Source organism: Camarhynchus parvulus, chromosome 2 (genome assembly GCF_901933205.1).
Source record: "Camarhynchus parvulus chromosome 2, STF_HiC, whole genome shotgun sequence".
NCBI classification, from domain to species: Eukaryota; Metazoa; Chordata; class Aves; order Passeriformes; family Thraupidae; genus Camarhynchus; species Camarhynchus parvulus.
Window position 1 is genome coordinate 75,013,791 of NC_044572.1, and position 19,137 is coordinate 75,032,927.

The 19,137-nt window shown below is 36.6% G+C and overlaps 1 protein-coding gene across 1 annotated transcript in view; it reads left to right on the forward strand.

Moving 5' to 3' along the window:
- The first annotated feature begins 13,105 nt into the window (after positions 1 to 13,105).
- CDH12 (cadherin 12) overlaps positions 13,106 to 19,137 on the forward strand; it is a 222,508-nt gene continuing 216,476 nt past the window's right edge. The window contains exon 1 of the mRNA XM_030970264.1: positions 13,106 to 13,392. The gene's annotated coding sequence lies outside the window, so the exon portion shown is untranslated. The remainder of the gene's footprint in view (positions 13,393 to 19,137) is intronic.

A 19,137-nucleotide genomic window follows, 5' to 3' on the forward strand; every position in this document is an offset into this window, starting at 1 on the left:
GTGAGTTTCAACCATTCCCAGTCTGCTTGCTGTTGAGAATAAAATCATTCATATTTTCTGGAACATGAATATTTGTGTCTGATGTTTTACAAAATGTGATACTCCTGAGCTTTGTGCTTTGAGACCTGCATGAAAAGATTGTTAATGTATATAATACCAAGTGGAAATGAAGTGACTGGAAATATGCCTATTAGTATTGAGAATGAGGCATAGAAAGAGACAGCATTGTGCTAAAAATTAAAGGGTGCAGACGTCATCACTGTTGCCATAGCTTTCCCGTGTGCTTCAAAAAACAGTTTGGAAAAAAGGTGCATACGAAAAAGGAGATGATTTTCTGTGTGAGCAAGTGTAAAGGACAAAGAATTGAGGTGAAGATAGACATAAATAATGGGAAAACCTCAATCACTTAAAAAGCAGACAGCTACTTAGGCCACTTTCACAAGTATTTTAATTATTGAGAAAGTGATCACAATATTGAAAAAACAAGTTGGAATAACTATGTAAACTTACTTTTAGAAATTCTCAGTTGCAGTCAACATAGCCTATGAACTTCTGTTGTGGTAAACCCATAGTTATACACAGGACATTCTCCTGGCCCATCTTACTCATTATTTCATTATTCTCTTGTTCCATGATTTGGAAAAATGATTCAGGGTTTTGGACATGTGTTATGAGTGGATTTATCATTAATCTCACATGTATATTTTCCTGACTTAGATAATAAATGATCCAAAGTACAGACACTTTATTTTCAGGCATTGGTTGAGAATTCTAGACTTTTCATATCTTTTATTTATACAGAACTTTCTTTCTGAAAAAGTAGTGTTTTCAAAAGTAATGGTCAATGATACAGTACAGGAAATTCCTCCATTATTATAACACAATTCTTGTGCAAGTTCTTACTTAGAGGTTGTTCCAAGACGTGCATTTTACCACAGTTTACAAGACAGTAGTTCTTTTTTATGAGTGTATGCCTGTATTTAATTATTTTCTAAACCAAATTAAAGAATTTTCATCCTGGTATCATGTTCATGGAGATCAGGATTATTTATTATTAATACAGTGTTTTCTTCAACAAATTAATATTTTATTCTTAATATCATCATAAATAAGTAATTTGTGCCTTTTTATCATTAATGACATAGAACAAATATGCTTTTGGTTGATTGCAAATGTGCTGCTGTGCAAATGTCAATGAGATAGAGAGAGTTTATTTTATGCCGTTTTCTATAGTTTTAATTAAGCAATAAAAGAAGACATCCAAAATAATTACATACAGTTTCCTGCTTGAAGAATATAAAACTAAAACCTATGCAAACAAAAAGACTGCTAAAGAAAGAAAACTGACACTTTCCTGCTTAGCCTAGAATAACCTTAGGTACTTTAAAATATTAGAATCAGCAACATTCAGAATGTATTAACAAATTTTAATTAAAGATGAGCTGATATGTAAAGCTAGTCTACTTGTAGTTTCCAACATCTAAGAACCATTTACCTCACCTTGATAACCACCCATTTAACTTACAGCATTGAACTACACAGCACTGCTTAGTTTCTGACAAAAATTTAGGCTAAGTAAATAAATAAAAATAATTTTTTAAGGAGATTGGTTCCTAAAACAGTAATTAGGTTTCTATCAACAGTACTTTTGAGTTCCATCTTTGCTCAACAGCATCCAAATATAATTATGGAGACATGTAAATAAAATCTGCCTCTTCTTTTTAACGCTGAAATATACTGAAGAAGGGGCACAAAATGAAGCTACAGTAGCCTCTGTGTAACCCAGAAGCATCTGGGAAGAAATTCAGGACATCTGGTCTGAATCTGTGACATTTTTAGGCCCATTGCATAAACAAAACTTGTCTTGTCCATGTTGTGTGACACCACAGCTGACCCAGGCACTTTGTTTTCTTTGCCACTTTTCCTATTTGCTAAAAGTCCATTCTGCAGAGCATCTTGAATTTTGGTGAGAGTGATCTGTGGCCTTACTCCAACAGGCTGACCTAAGCAAAGCAAATCTAACTAAACCTCATAGATAAAATGCAGCATTTGTTTGTCATGATATGCTCATGTAATCACTCAGCATCCTTCTCAAGGGTCCTATACCTATGTATGAAATCTTTTATGGAAGTTTTGTGATCATTATTTTTTTGTAATAGCATAAACCCCATTCTATCACAGGAGCTAACCAAAAATTTAATTGCTGGATTAAATCACAAATTTAATAGCTTCATCCTGATTACAATGTACTGTAGGAGTCCTTCCCAGTCAATTTGCTTCTTACTGCTACAGAATTTTGAGGTCACAAGTGGTAAGTTGCTTGATGTTGTCAGTGATTGGATGGGTAATCGTGTATTGTCTGCAAAGCTTGCAAATGATGAAACCATAAAATTGTATTATTAATATCAAAATAGTGCAAATAGAGGCTATTTTCCACCATGTCATTTCCAGGAAATGTTTTCCTGAATATGTATCTTAAATAAAGTTTAAAGGGAGAATTAATTTTAAGAGGATATAGAACTCAGAGAGAGAGAAAACAATTAACTTTACTTTCAAATTCTTGGAGAAGCAAAATATATACTTTTACTACTCTCTTTTTGAAATAACAGTTTTGGCTCAAGTTCTTAGAGCTTGGGAAGCAGATAATTTTCCAACACACAGAATAGGTGTATCTGTTCTGCGTCTTGGAAATTATTTGCTTCCCAAGCTCTAAGAACCTGAAAAAGTGTAGCTATTCTGTGGGTAATTAAGTTTCATTTTAATGGTATCTCCAGACAAGAGGATAGCTAGTGAGAGAAATACACAGGTTACAGAAGTAAGAGTTCCCTTCTTAGTGCTGAATATTACAGCACATATGCAGTGTTTGAAATTGTCAGAGGCCTTTTTACATCCCCCCTTGCTCCTCTTCATTCTCACTGGGGCTTTCTGAACTCTTGGGTTGTTTATCCACTATTCAGTGAGCTACAGTATTATACAAAATGTCAATATCAACATAAGGTGCAACTGAAACAAACATTTAACATATCAATGGAGCAGAAAGCTAAACTTCTCAGAGACAGGCAAAAGTTGAAAAGTTATCTCAGTTTGACCTGGTTGTAAATCTTCTAGATTTTGCACAGCTTTCTGTGGGGTTTTTGTGTGTTTTTTCTTTTTTCTTTGTTCCCATTTCCCAGTCTGTATGGAGCGTAAAGTTCATTGAATATTTGTGTAATCATATTGATTTCAATAGTTATGTGTACTGTATTTGCTAGATTCTAACACAATTAAAAAACAGTCCCCAGGTTTTTATCAGTTGTGGCACAGAGAAAAGTTTTTGCTCTTAGATAATTCACTTACTGGATTTGGCTTGGATACTGCATGTTGCCAGTTGCTGTCCTAAATTCCAGAGAATGGCGTATCTCTTACAGCCTTAAGGAAAAAGTCTCCCTGACAGCAGTATCATACCATAGTATTATCCCATGTTCTCCTGTAGTCCTAATGTAGAAATGTCTGTTTTCCTGGAATCATTTGGGATTGTAAACTAAGCAAACCCAAACTAAAACAAAGTGGAAAAAAATATTGTTAAACAGAAGTTATTTGGAAAGCAGAAAGCCAAGACTCAAGAGGGAAGTTTATTTGTTTAGTTTTTTCACTTACAGTTGGAATTCAATATATGAGCTAAATCTAGTCTTATAGAGAGCTTATTTTCTATTAGACTCCCTAGATGCAAAATGGACCAGGAATATAAATCCTAATGTCACTAGCATTGGGCAGTCTTTGCATTTAGTTGATCTAATTTTGAGTGCAGATAGCCTCACATCAAATGAAATACCAAGTAAATTAGAATTTTATAGTTTCTTGACCCTATTTTTTTTGCTCAGGATTACTTTTAAGATTTTTGCCGGTATCTAAGAACAGACTGTTCTGTGTTTTTAAAAAATTATAAAAGAGCAATAAGTTTTATTTTCAGTTCTTTTTTCTTTTCTTTTTTAATTTTTTAATTTATTTGTGGATCCTTTGGAAAACTGAGTGGCTGTATAATATCCAGTAGGCCTAGTAATTCCTGCCCTCCGGTGGTATGTTGAATTCTTCACTGGAATCTCATGATTATTTGCTCAACAATCACCATAATTGTCCCATCTGCCTCCATTTCATTCTAGTTATAAGCATCTTTTCTCTTAGTCCTCTCCCTTTTTTCTGCTCTCCATGGCCTCAGGCAGGTCACTCACGCTCTCTGCTAATGCTTCTCCATCTGTAAAATGGGAGTAATGTGAGTTGTTGGAAAGATTAATTAGTGAATTAATATTTGTAAAGCTCTTGAAAGATGAGAAGCACTAGATAAAGGCTAAGTAGTGTAATTATTATTCTCAGAAGTGCCTTCATGAATAGGGAAAAAAAAAAAGATGCAGTGTTTCAGCAAACTGATTAATATCAGTATAGGTGGTTCTGGAGATAGATGAACACAAGCTGGTTGGCTCTGCTAGTAAAGAGACAAAATAACATGAATGAATATGTAGTGTTTGTGGTTTTTACCCATTATTTTTAACAGACAGTGTTAATATTACACATTTTCACATCCATCACAAATTACAGCTTGAAAGCATGAGGGAAAATGCGACTATGTATTTAGGCATTGAGGCCCTGCATCTTTCAGCTTCCACATTCTTCTACTCCCATTCCGTATATGCAAGTGTCTTTTAAACATCCTACTTACTACAGATGCAAATGGAACTGAGTAACTTAGAATAAATATTTTAAGGTAATATTGTACAGTCTCAACTTTGTATTGTGACTATGAGACCATCTTCTCTACCCCCCACCAAAAGGCAAGTAATTTCCTAGCACTATAATTAAGCCATCTTTCATTCCTCCATATTCATAAAAAGGGAAAAGAGTCTAATGACTCAAAATGAGTATGATCACATAATGATACTTTCTGTCTAGAAAAGATATGATTATTAACCTGAACACTTTTTTTTCAAATGTGTCATATGATTAATCTTTCATGAGTGGCTAGAGAATTCTATTCTGTTTAATCAGTGGAGGCCAAATTTTATTGCTTAGCCACTGTCTCAAACCATGCCATCTTCAAAAGAGGTAACACGTGTTGTCGCTTTGTGGAAGCATGTTCTCTTCCAAAAGGTTTCCAGAAAAAGATTGTGTTAAAGAAACTGTTCCAGCATGCTCTGCACTGGTTTTTGGCAGCAAACTGCAGTGACATAGAGTTTAAGATGCCACTGCTGAATTCTCCCTGCAGGATACAATGCCCAAGTTTGTGATAGACCATGGTTTCTGCTTCCCTGAGTGAAGAGGCAGCAGCTGAGACTTGGCTTTTGCTTGGGCTGCCTGAGCTGAGGAGTCTGGATTTTTAGCTCCGATCTCCTCCTGCCACCTTCAGTTTCTTGCTGGCTAGAACTGAGTGACACGTTTCATATTGTGATCTGAATCTCTGCCTTCTGAGCTTTTAAAATGAAGGCATTAATAGAGCCAACTGGAGACAATGACTACAGGATGGAAAAATTTAAGAACACGTCTTTGTTTATTATTGCCTTTTCATTCTCTTTTCACCTGATCATTTAAGGTAAACCTTCAGAAACCTGATAATCACAAAGCTCTATGAGACTTTTGAAGTGCAGGATATAGTGAAAAAGCAGGCAAATGAGAAATAACATGCATGTCTGAAAAAGGAAGCAGTATTTTTTTTCTGAATTTTTGCTATAGGCAGGCAAACTCATGGCAGAGTAATATGTAGCACATAATACATATCATATGCCTGAGATGTTAGAGGGAGTAATGATATGAGTGGTAAAAACAAGAAGGAAACTCAACAGGGTTAGACCCTATTAATCAGTGTCAGTGTCTTTGTACTAGATTGAAATCTTCATGTTCCTTGGTATCTAAAAATAAGATTTATATACAGTACACACTTTAGCTTCTTTGTGTCATGGAAGGCGTTTAACTTATTACACAACTGGATGCAGTGCAATGCTTCTGGGAGTAATAATCTTGCCATTAGGCACACGGAAGGCACTGAATAACTTCTAATCCTGATAACCTCTGAAGAAGCTGAGGGAAAGGATGAGAGACTGCCTTACCCTCCTGTTCCCTGTCACCTCTATGTGCTAGCTTGAGTATTCTCGCAGCAATTCTAACCAAGTGCTAGCCAGCATGGTCCCACATGAAGGGAGAGTGCTGACCCCAAATAAGGGCTTGTCTTACTCGCCGCTATTCCCATCAGCCTACTCCTTCAGAACTTGGCACAATACTGCTGCAGGTACTTTTTATTTTATTTATTTTCAGCCTTCTTCCCTCTTACAAGGAAGTTGTCCTTCACAGTCAATGGGCTGGTGTCCGTCATCTGAGGGAAAACTTGTTTCAGACTATGAAGAATGAGACTGTATGAGGAATTTAAAATGTTTCCAGTCATGCTCCTTTATGGAATTTCCAGCTCCTCCTGAATAGTAGTTGAGGGAATGAAAAATAAAAGCAATTTTGGTAGCATTTTATTTCATTTTCCTACATAAGATATTTTTATGTGTATATGGAAAAATGCAGCTACTATTCTCCCTGTTATTTCCCTCTATATCTATCCATTCTAACACTGCCAAGAAAAGGGAGTATACTTCTCCTTATAAGACTGGCAAAATAGAGAGCAAGAAAACAAGATAGGAGGAATATTAAAAGAGATTGGAAATTTAGGAATAAGAAAAAAACAGATTAAAGATGACTCTGGAATGGAAAAACTGCAAAAGAGAAGAGCAATATCATATAAGAAAACAGTCAAGGGTGAAATAAAAATAAAAACAAACCATAACAATCAAAAAAAGAAACAAATCCAAGTTCCCACTAGTCAGACAGATGCAAGTGAGGATTGCTGAAAAGTTAATTAGTGTTTATACTTGTTACTCTTTTTTTCTGAACTTTTCCAGAAACCAGTAGCATCTGAAAAATCTCAGGCAGAGATGTTGTCACATCCTAAGATCAGATTTTCTCTATTATTATAAAAGCCCTGTGGTTACCCTGAAAAATGGACAGATATGATGCTTTATGACACTGAAAATGTGGCCCTTAAAGTGTACTAGATTTATAGTATTAGTCTGAGTAAGTAGCAGACAGGCTTCAGCCATAAAAATGCCAGGGAGAATCCCAAGACTAAATTGCAGTTCAGTTTTGTCCCCTTCAAGGGGACAAGCAACCCCTCCTTATTCAGAGAGACAGGAACAGGGAGGCTAATGAATGAGTGTAAGATATTTATGTGGTTACAAGCAGTACATTGCATCCCTGCACATGACTCTCTGCACTATCCTCTCCCCCCTGTCCCTGCCTGCTAAAGCAAGTTGATAGCAGAAGGGAGTGAGCAGAGATTTTACTGGGAAGTTGTAAATTGCTGCTGAGACAGATCATACCACAAATCACACTGTTCCCTTCACCTGAACAAGAAGGATGTGAGGGAGGAATTGTACTTTAGAAAGGATGTCCCTGAGTCATTCTGTTTCCCACACTGCTCCTGTGGTGCAAATTGCAGGGTGCTTCCATTTTTGCTGTTATGTCTAAAGTAGCGTTATAGCCCCCAGCAAAAACACCCAGACCAGAAACTGCAAACTTTGCTGCAAAACCATGCTCTTGGTTACAGATATTTGATTTCTTTTCCAGCTGAGCTGTGTAGGTGTATTGCTGACAGAAATTTTCAGCAAAGATAAACTAACTTTATATGCAAAGCTTCCTTGGTCCTGTAGGGTACATTCTAGTAGTCCCAAGGTTCTCAATTCATACAGAAAGACACACCGAACAGACTGAATAGAATTTTGATTCCATTATTTCACAAAAGTGCCTTTATAGTATACATCTGTAAATGAAATAGTATTGCAAGCACATATCACTTTTGAATAACTGTTCATTCTGTTTCCCTCTTTATAATTATGGACAACAATAATTTATTTGGTGCTTGAGCATGAATGGTGTTCCTCTGTGATATAAATTTAATTTCTCTCAGATGGTAGTTAAACTCCAAAAGAGTGGTGGCCTGTTTCCATTTTACATCTTCTTTCTACCTTAATTTTCTCTTTATTAGACCTGAATATATCATTAAAAACATTATCCCTCTATATTTCCTTTCACTCACAGGGCTATGTACCCTCTCAACCCATGAGTTCCCTAATCTTACAAAGCATAATGTTCATAAATTTTTCCCAGAACTGAATTGTAGAGTATTAACCACCACCTGCTTTTCCCCTGTCATGATTTTGGGACAATTCCACTGTGGTATTAGGATACTCCAAACCTTTCATTTGTTTAGTCATTTTGTGGGCCTTTATTTAAATCTAGGGTTATCCATGCCTCCTGCATGTCTCAAACATTGTGAGAATGTCTTAAAGGAAACAGAGATCACCAACATTGAATTGTCTCAGCCTACAAGGCTGGCTTAATAAAAGTGAACAATGAAATTCAAACTGCACTTTACATAACAGCATCAGAAGTGTCTTCAAGCAACATGCTGTGCTGCTTTCCTTATATTTGGATGTATGGCCTAAGTAAAAAGAGTGGTACTGATAATTATTGCTAAACTAGGAGTGAGAACAGTCATCGCATGACATAAAGCAGTTTGGATTTGTCTGAGCCCTTTGAGGTACCACAAGGGGAAGCCTGATGAAGTCAGCAGTTTTCCACTGAGTATGACAAGGATTCAGCTGTTTCCTTCCATCCAGATCACATCTTTACCTTAACATTAAGAACCTGCTGAATAAGATGCTGAATTAAAGCACTGAATGCTCAAGATTAAACTCTCTGGTGCAAAGAAATTCCCCATGTTGTCCATACTCAGTATGGCTAAGAAATTTGGAAAGAAATTATCTGTATCAAAAAAAAAAAAAAATTGGATGATATTACAGGAAGGCTGATCTTTGAAAACTGCTGTAGTATTCATTGATGACCAATGGTATTGCTGTGACATGAGATCTCACTGATTTACAAATCTGCTGTACAATTCCACTTAAATCAATGTAGCTGTGCTGGTATCGGCCAGATGAGAGCTTGGAGCTGCCTTTGCTCAGCTGGTACTTTTGAAATTTATGAGGATAGGGGTAACATTTCAGAGCTGCAGTGCACGGCAGTAAAGTATTACTGTGAGCTAACTAGTCTCACTGTCGATGGAGGCCATGGGGAAAAACTGGTTGCCAAATTATGGAAAATATGGTTGTGAAAGTTTGAATGGCTCAAATACTTTTCTGCAGAGCATTTTTAATGTCTTAAAGTGGTTTATTTTTTATGTTTTTCTCTGAAGAGATGTAGGATAAATATAGTTTTATTTAATCTTTTCTATGTACTCTGCTGGGTTTGCTGCTTTCCTAGAGTACTCACACACCTTATGTCTAGTTTCTGTGTTTCCAACCAAAATGAAACAGACAATATTTCTTTTTTTGTTATATATATATTACTTTTTAGAAAATAAGAAATTACACAGAAAATCAACACCCCAAGTGCATCCTGTATAGCATTTTTCTTTATTCATACCAAAGGATCTTTTTAAATGTAGGAGAAGAATAATTCTGTGCGTGGATGTGGACGTAGACACTGTATGCCTCTACTCCTTTCCATTCCTGAGAATCCACAGAGCTGACACAACAGACTCTGTGTGGGATTTGGGCCAGCAGGAAAGTTGTGACTGTATTAGCACTTTTCTTAGTGTTCCTCTATGACCTTTTATTCTGTATTGACTTCACATTGATGCATGATATGGTATTGAACTGAAGTAGTTTGTGTCTGTGAAGCAAAGGTCTTTACGAGAATATTAAGAAACTTACACTAGTACAGCTTTCTGTATTTATTTTGGCATTCAGTCTACTCAAATGAACAAGTCTGGAAGTGAAGCTTTTTTAAATATGCTGCTCATTTAAAAAAAAATCTTTTAGTGAAGCACAAATATCTAATGGCCTTTGACAGTAAAAATACTATGGTTTATTAAATGATACTCTAAAGGTCTTTTCTATTTTGCTGCTAAATTATTAGTTGGACAGTGATTATTTTCCTATGACTGGTAACCTGTCTTGCCCATGAGAAAATGTTTTTGCTTTGCATTGAGGAACAATACTGAACAAAGAAAATTATTTTGTAACCATTTTAGATTCTGTTATGATTTCAAAATACTCTCACGCGTACATATTAATTCTTTCCTATAATCATGGCTTGGGGCAGTGAATTCAAAAGATTAATTAGAGATTATATAGAATTTTATTTTTTTACTACTTTAATATACTGCCCCCTTTCTGTAAGAATGATGTGCTGAGAAGGGTGTCTAATTTTTTTATCTCTGTATGTTACTGTATAATTTCCTATTGAAAACATATTACTTTTCTGATCTCCTTGTTCAGAAAAACCTCTGTCCCTTTATTGAGATGACTCATAGGAAATGAATTCAAAATTTTAAGTTATATTTAGGATTGGGAATAGGACCCAAGGTGCCAGACTTTTCTTCTGTTACTTAGACTGGAGCAAGATTCAAGAGTGAGTCAAATTATTGTTTTCTTTTGTTAACACAAAATTTAAAATGCCAGTGTCTTACCTAATAGTCAAGACTACAGTAAGTCCCAGTTGTTTCTGCACAAACTGAAATCATGTTGTCACTTCAGGTTTTTTTCCTTCATGCTTCAGTCCCTTCTCTGGATCTGCTATTATTTTTTCCCCAGACCTTTACTTGTGGTGAGAAACAATTAAAATAATTCTGTTTTGTACAATGAACTTCTGATGAATGTTGACCTTTAAACCTTAAAAAGACAATCAGACCATTGAATGTGAATGATTACCATTTAAGTAATTAGAATTTTACTTTTTTAGTATAAAACTGTTGAAAGATGTTTGAAAAGTAATAAATGGTAAAGAATTCCTGTTATGGAGATCTCATAGGTTGGAACAGCAGTTTAAGGGAAGTGTTGAAATTTCTAGGGCTGGTGAGAGGTAAGATTCAATTAAACAAAGCAGCATGAAGCTTGAAATTGGAAGCTTACAGGAGTGGCAAATAAATTGTCTTAATAAGGTCTTTTTCATATTTAATTTCTTTAATTGTATTTAAAATCATTAATAATACAACATGTGTCTGTGGATGTTTCATGAGGGATGCAATGTCAGAACAGATAAGATTGTAAGCTTTGGGATGACTTCCACCCTTTCACTGGTACAAATGTATAGGTAAGGAGAAGAGCCTCTTTTTCAGTGGGGGTTGTACCAGGAAATCATCTTAGTCCTGACACATAAAACCCTTTACTCAAGAATGTGTTTATGTTTCATATTAACGTGTATAAAAGCCTTCTTATTTGATTAATTAGTAGATTAATTATTACTTTTTTACCCTTAGTCCCAGGGCAGGCATGAATCCCTGGGTGATAGGCATTCAAGAAATTACAAAAAAAAAAAGCAACCTACATTCTAAAAACATTGCTGTCTGAATATAAAATATTGCCAATCTTATAATCCAGATTTTGCGTATTGAGGTACTTTTCAGTGGAGAGTGGCACTTCCAGAGGAGGAACCTGAAAATTATATTGCTAACACTGCTAGGGTAGAAAACTTCATATGTTCCTACTGATTGTCTAGTGGAAATATAGGGCACTTACATTTATTTTCTGTTTCTCAGGCATTAAAGCCAGGGTGAAAAATCTTTGTTTTCCATCTTGCTAAATAAATTGGTGATTCAAACTTCCATGGTTACTTCTGTGTGATCTAAATCACATGATACTCTTTTCTCTGCAATAATGAGCTTTCTGATGTGAATGCCTTCAGAAAGTAAACATATAATCAATTTTCTCTGCCACTTAACAACTTTAAAATTGCTTTCATTACTGCTTTTCCTACTAAAACAGAATTACACAAATTTACCAGAAAAATGTATGAGTAGACCTGAAGTAAATAAATTTGATTAAGAATTTCAATATATGTTTATGACTAACTTTATTTCAGCATTCATAGAGTAAATTATGGTAACTACATATGAACTAGCATTGCTATTATAGGTTCTAAATCTTCATCATTAGTTGCTATAAAAATATCAATTTTCCATTTTATATTGGTGCTTCAGATCATCAATACTAAATATATTATTTTGTGAACAAAGTTATTCTTAGTCACAAGCTGGTATTTCCATAGATAAATCTGAATGTAAAATGGAGTCAACTGCCTAGTGGCATAATTATCATCCAAGAACAGGAAAACAGCAAATGAGAGCAGTCATAAAAGTTGACACACTTTGACTTGACTCATTTGACCATGCAAGCCTGAATACTTGGTACACCGAAGTCTAGTTTCCATAATACCCTTGAACCAAAAACAAGTAACGAATACACCTCATTCTTCTTTCACTCTGGTTTTTTTTCTATCCTGATCTAAATTTAAACTGTCATCTTTAATAGATTTATTTGTTTCAGTGCAAGTGAAAGGCAAATTAGATCCTTTAAATGCATTCCTTGTTGGGTTTTCCCCTCTGCTGTAAGAGAGGGAAGAACTTGCGTTGCTCTATTGTTGTGCTTTTCTACTGATTTATCTCCATGTTGAAAAGTCTTTTCTGTACTAATTTGAAATTCTTTCTCCACATTTTATTTGAATTGCCACATGCACTTGTTAAATAATTCTAGTCTGCTTGGGTTTTGTTGTTCTTTTCTTTTTCTTTCCATGCTGACTGATTGCCATCTGGGGGCTAACATGAGCCCACTGTACTAATTTCACTTATTCTACCCATTAATTACTATTGTCTCCGGGGTCGGAGACAAATGTATGGATCCACTTTATCTCTCAGCTTACAGAACATCTCGTACAGTGAACCTTGTATTACGAAATGGCTACATCAGCCTCTAATCACTCAGCTCTACCCCGCGTAGAATGCTGGTGTACCTTGAGAAACAGCACGCAAAAGCACAATTGTTTAAGTCCTCAGATGGTTAACATTGTGCATAACCTCCTCACAAATTACAGCCTCAGCTGCAGCACATCCATTAGTCTGGAAGAATGAAGATTCCCAAGCGGCCCTGGTGCCTTTCCCAATTCCCCTGCGACCCACCAATCCTCTCAGCGCTTTCTCTGCATGCAGGGAGTGTTCAGAGCTAATCAGGTCAATGATCATCTCACGGCTCAGGGGACATGACAGGAGCCTATCACAGCACTTACAGGATCTTCCAGACCTGAGCACGCCGGCTGAGAATCTCCTGTTAAGAAACATTGCTTTGGTGCCTCTTCTCTCACTCCCTACGAGCCTCTGAGGATTTCAGCTGATCTCTCTCTCTCTCTCCTCCAGACAGTGAGGAGTTCACTGAAAAAAAGGCAGAGCAGCATGCGGCTACCCGGAGGGTGTTGATTGAAACTTAGATTCTCCCCGATCGCTGTTGATTGGACTGATGCTCCAGCATTACCAGAGAAAAGATTTCAATTAAGGTAAGTGCTGCTTTATCTGGCTGCCTGCATCGTGCCGAATTCTGCATGGAAAGTTGGAGCTGAGTGAAGCGCCAGCCTGCACTGCAGCAAGGGAGCCCGCGCCGCGGGAGCGGGCTGGGGGCAGGACCCAGTGTCCCAGCCCGCAACACCCCTCGGCAGGGAGGCCAGTTTTAAGCAGCATCCCATGAATGGCTGCAGTTTTTTCCACTCCTGTGATTCTCTGAAAAAAAAAAAAAAAAAAAAAAAAAAAAACACCAAACAAAGAAGAAGAAAAAAAAATTGTTAGAAGCATGCAGGAGTGCGAGAAGGCAGGAGGAGGAAAGGCAAGTGCACTTTCCCTCCTTGTGTATGTATTTGAGGAAGCACAGCAGCTGGAAAGCAAAAGTACATTATGGTAAAACATAATCCTGAATAAGGAGCATCATTCCCTCACCAGCAGGAACTCGTAGATGCAGGGCTTTAAAGTCCCATGGCATGTAGATGAGACAGTAAAGGATTCTTGAAATGTGAGTCAAGAATATGCATGTAGCTTTCCAGGCTGCCGTCAGACTGAAGACTGTGGCTGGCATGTGGAAAGAATGTTATGCTTGGAGGCTGGTACGATTTGGATAGTTGCTTTTGTAGGGTTAGCATTTCTCCTCTGTGTGGGGGGGAAAGAGTGAGTAGGGGTGTTGTTTCCATGCAAGTGGCCAGAAAATTAAGTTGGTTGCTGTGGGTGAGAACAGTGTTTGACTGAGGAGAGAGAGGATGCATTTTTTCATGGGCTGATAGAAAGTGAGACATATCAAAAGAAGTAGACTGATGCTTGAAGATCTTTATCTGTAAGGAAATAAGACAGTAGATGAGGGAGGCTGTCCTGAAAGATTAAATGAGTAATAGGGAAATGTCAGAGATTTTTACACAGCCTGGAGTTAGCTAGCTTTGTACCTATGGTCTATCTACCCTGAAATTTCTAAAGTGAACTGACTTGGGTAGTCTCAGTCATGTCCATGCTTGATACCTGTGCTATCAGGGGATGTAATTAAGGAGCATGTAAAGAGGCCAAACTTTTTAATACTGTAAGGGATGAAATTAAGATCTGTTGTATTGAAAATGTCCGTTCTCTCTGTTGCCCTTAAAAGTTAACACATTTTGTTTAGAACTCGATCGTAATAGAAAGAAAGCATTAAGGGAAAGTTAAGTGATTTCAAATTTTCATTGCTTTGACAGATGTATAACTTCTAGGCAGTTTACAAAAGTGTGAATTTATTGCACTGGTTGTTTTCAGCCAATGCTGTTTATTGTCATTAAATATCTCTATTGTTGATTATTGTTTATTGTTGGCAATACAATTCATAGCACTATATCCTGCATTAAAATCTCAGCTAATTGATATGGACATATACTTCTCAAACCTGTGCCCTGCTCCACTCCTCCTCTCCACATCACCACCTGCCTCTCTGCCCCCCCGCTCCTTGCTCCCAAAAGAAAAGGAAAACAAAAAAAACCCAAAAAAAAAAAAAAAAAAAAAGAAACAATTGCAGCAGATGTTGGTTACCTGCAGATTACTTACTCCATTAACCTTTTCAGTGAAAAATACCAAGAAATGACCCGAGGTTTCAGGGAGATTTTCGAAGAGTACTGACAGTTTTAACTGTCTATCTCTATATTCTCCTTGAAAATTATTTTGGAAAGTAGAATTTTTAATAATACTGTTGTCAAGGAAAGGAAGCTGATTTTGGAAGTAGTTACATGCACTGATCCTCATTTTGGTGTAGCATATGGCTCACTTCATTTTTCATGTTATGGTTATATGACATTTACTAAATGCCTGAGTGCTTCCTCCACCCAGAGATGCAAGTCTTGACCAGGGTACAAGTATTTCAATGCACATATATGAATGCACTATATATGTCTTTACTTTTTTTCTTTCACAACTAATCAATGTTTTTTCAGCATAGTATTCATTCATATACATCAGGGGTTTCGTTATTAAAAAATCAAAATACAATAACTTAATGCACTGCAAGGAAAAAAAATCAAGCGTAAACCAGTTGCAGCTGGAGACATCGAAGTTACGTACAAATAGCAGGAAGTTCCTTTCCAGTCTTTTACAAGGTCTGACTGCAAACATTGTTTGACATGATGGCTTTGTTCTCCTTTTGTTTCACAAAGGTGTTGCTGTAAGTAAAAAATAAATAAATCACACTTTCATGGCAATATGTCTGTGCCTTTCTAAACAAGTCTTACAAATAGATCTCTATTATTATTTTACAAGATCACATGTTCTATCTGCTTGTAAGTGAAGTGCTTACTTTCCAGTGTGCCAGCCTCAGAAGTTTTAGGACATGACAGTTTACCAAACACAGGGAAATGCTTGCTTTTCTCATGTTTTGATAAAACCCAACAATAATTCTATAATTGCTTCCTGATCTTTTCTGTTCGTGGGTTGTGAGCCTCTTCCATACATAGTAATGATCCTAAAAGTGACCTCAGCAATATGGAGAAATAATATTCCTCTCATTAAGCAAATAAATTGAGGCATCTGACTTACTGAAGCTTTTCAGACTTGTTAAACACAGGCAGACAGATTACACAGGAAGGCAGTATAGCCTAGTTCCCTCTCTTGAAGTTGGTTTTTTTACTCTAAGGCTGTATCAAATACTGTTAAATATATATCTATATGCAGAGTTCAACTTTATTCAAATATTTCAAGTTCTTTGAATGAGGTTAGTGTTAATTTTTTTTGCCTCAAGCTACGTCTCCTTATTACTGGCAGCAGAGTACGATTACTATCTAGCCCAACTCCATTGAAAATTAGTGTTTGATACTAATGCTTTAATGTTTTATGAGCTTTTTAGGGAGATTCATTAAAATGAGGCTTGGAAATGGGTAAAGAAAAGGGAGTTCTATGAAAACTGACATAAACCAACCACAAACCAGTGAGGAACAGTCCTGCTAAAACAGGGATAGTGACATGTGAAAGAGGAAACAGCTTTTAATGACTATAGCTCATAATCCAGATAATGAAAAAGATATATATTATCCTAAATTATATATAGTTTCAAGAGAATGGGGTGACAGTGAGTTACAACAAACTTCAGGGGTTAATGAGTTTCCACAGTTTCCCTTCTTGAAGATATATGGGACAATTGCTTTGCCTGAAAAGGAGACTTTTTAACCCTGTGATATTTACATGGGTTATGAAACTAACATCAGCTTTCCTAGCAAGACCAATTTGTCCCACCAGACTCTTGTTATCTCTCTGTCATTGTTGTTTTCATAATCTATTTCCTGGACACTTGTTCTTGCACCTCAGGGTAACATCTTCCTCTTTATAAGGTCTCATTTTCTTCCTAATGATATATGTTTTCCTTTATTCTTTTCCTCTTAGCATTCCCTCATTCTTTCTTTCTCTTCACCTACCATGATTCTTCTCCTTTCTTTGATGCTGCAGGGACATCACTTTTTACATTTGGGCCATCTGTGTAAATTTTTCATTTTTAATTGAAACGAAAACTCCACTGAAGACACTTCAGTGCTCACAAGAATGGGATGTGTGTGCTCCAACAATTCTACTATCTCTTCATCCCTCTTTTCTCTAGTTTTTAATTGTGTTTGATTGTACAATCTTTGTGTCAGAGGCTGTATCTCACTGTGCAGTAAGTAGCTAGAGCAGTAAGATGTGGTTCTGCATCCAGCTTTGGAGACTATGTGTGTGTCTAGACTGCAGAAATCTCCTGCTCTTCACTGGCTCATAAAAACAATGCAAAGTTTAAGTCATCTGCCTCAGGATGACATTGCTTTTGCAAAAGCATACATTTTAGTTAAAAATAAGCAGAGATTACAATGTACATATTATGCTTTTAAATTAGTAACCTTGTAGCATATTTTCAGTGGTTGCTATTTTCAAGCCACTGTGAAAGCTGCATCTCCTAATAAGTTAATATAGAGGCTAATCTAGTCTTTGCTACTATTTTTTCCTGGCTTCTCTTTTTATTGTGGCTTGTCATAGGTAAGATAACATAGCATGTTAAAGAATGACTTTCAAGCACTATCTTCTTTTGTATTAACAGAACCTTTCACAAAGGCCCAGTTGTTTTGTAGAGGTGTAATTTACTGAGATGTGTCAAGGAATATTTGTTCAGGTAATTATTTTGTAGCAAAGTTTTGAGGATTGTCCCTCCTTTGAGAGGGACAAAGCTTCTTGTTGAACCTTCAAGCCTGGTGGTTTGAGTGGGGAAAAATATTTCCAGGTAGAAAAATTCTACATCGAAATGAAATACAAACCTACCTCCCCATACTGATTACTGGAATTTGTATTTAGCAGAGGTCAGGTTTTACAATGCTAATATTGCAATGGAATGTTTAAAGATTCTCTTCTCACCACCAGATGGGAACTAAAAGAGTTCACATCACGAGACTTGGTCAGATTACTTTAGTAGCAGCTGTGGTTCAGTTTCTGTCAACTGTATCACTTCAGGTTTGAGGGTGAGAGTCTTCCTGTAAAGATCAGATTTGCTGACATACACCAGACAGTCCTGGGCTGGAGTACCATCTTTCTGCTGCAGATGTCTCAGCTGTCAATATTTTTCAAGGCAATGACTGCGTTGGTTGGGATGTGTATGATGTAAGCTTTGTTTACTGTCCTGTGTTGCAGCAGAGTGGGATTTGGGGTCCGTGGGTGCTGAAGTCTGTCTCTGTACTGTTGTACTGGATGGCCCACACCTGGAACCACAGCTCAGATGCAAACCTTTATGGAGATATTCATAAGAAAGTTCATAAGATGTCTGAGATTAAAAATAAGAAATTGTTGAAGCAAAATTCTGTCTACCATATAAGTTTAAAAGTTGTGTATTTAGGTACCAGAATTATGTGCTCTCTCAACTTTCAGAGTACAGTATATTTGGAGCAGTCTCCAAAACTGATGATAAATACTCAGTTAAATGACTTGGATAAATAGTTTTTGTTTCCACATTTGGGTCAGATTTATTATTCTTTTCATGCATGCATTTACTCACTGACTGCATTAATACTTTGTCCAGCACACCAAATACGCTTACAAAATGCCATTGTGACTGACTTGATTAGTAAAACGCTTGAAACATTTTTTTTTCCACTAAAGGTAAATAGGTAAGCAAACCCATTCCTTTTTCAGAAAACATACATGACTTTTGACATTTCTTGATCAACAATATACTCTTGCATTGATCCCATCATCCAGCTTTTTGAACTAGGTTATTTGACCTGGAGTCTATAAGCATTAGGTAGGCTCCTGGCTGCTGTTCTCTGAAGGCTGCCAGCAGGTGCTAAGTGTAATTGTAAATGCAGCCACACATTTGCCAAACACTTGTCTGTGGCCATTTATTAATTTCACAAAAATTTTGGTTTGTTTATGGAGTTCAAATACTACCTACAGGACTTGGCTTGAAGTGGAGACCTAGATTCTGACTTCCTTTCCCTTTTCCTTGTTTGTTCCGCAGTCCCCTTGGACTATTTATCCAGTTAGTTAGTTAGTTATTCTGCTGCATTTCTGTATGTGGAGCAGAGGTGATAGTTTAAGCAGCTCTCTTAAAAGCCAAGTATGAAGATAACAAAGTACATTTTTTAAGAACCTCCTTGGCATTCTATCCTCAGGCATGCTGGCTCTGTGTGTGTGTTACAGACTTTCATATATCTGCTTTATACTAAGGTTAATGCATAATCTAAAAAAAAAAATACTCCATTCCATTGTTCATTTTTCCTTTTTAAGAAAATGCTGAAAAT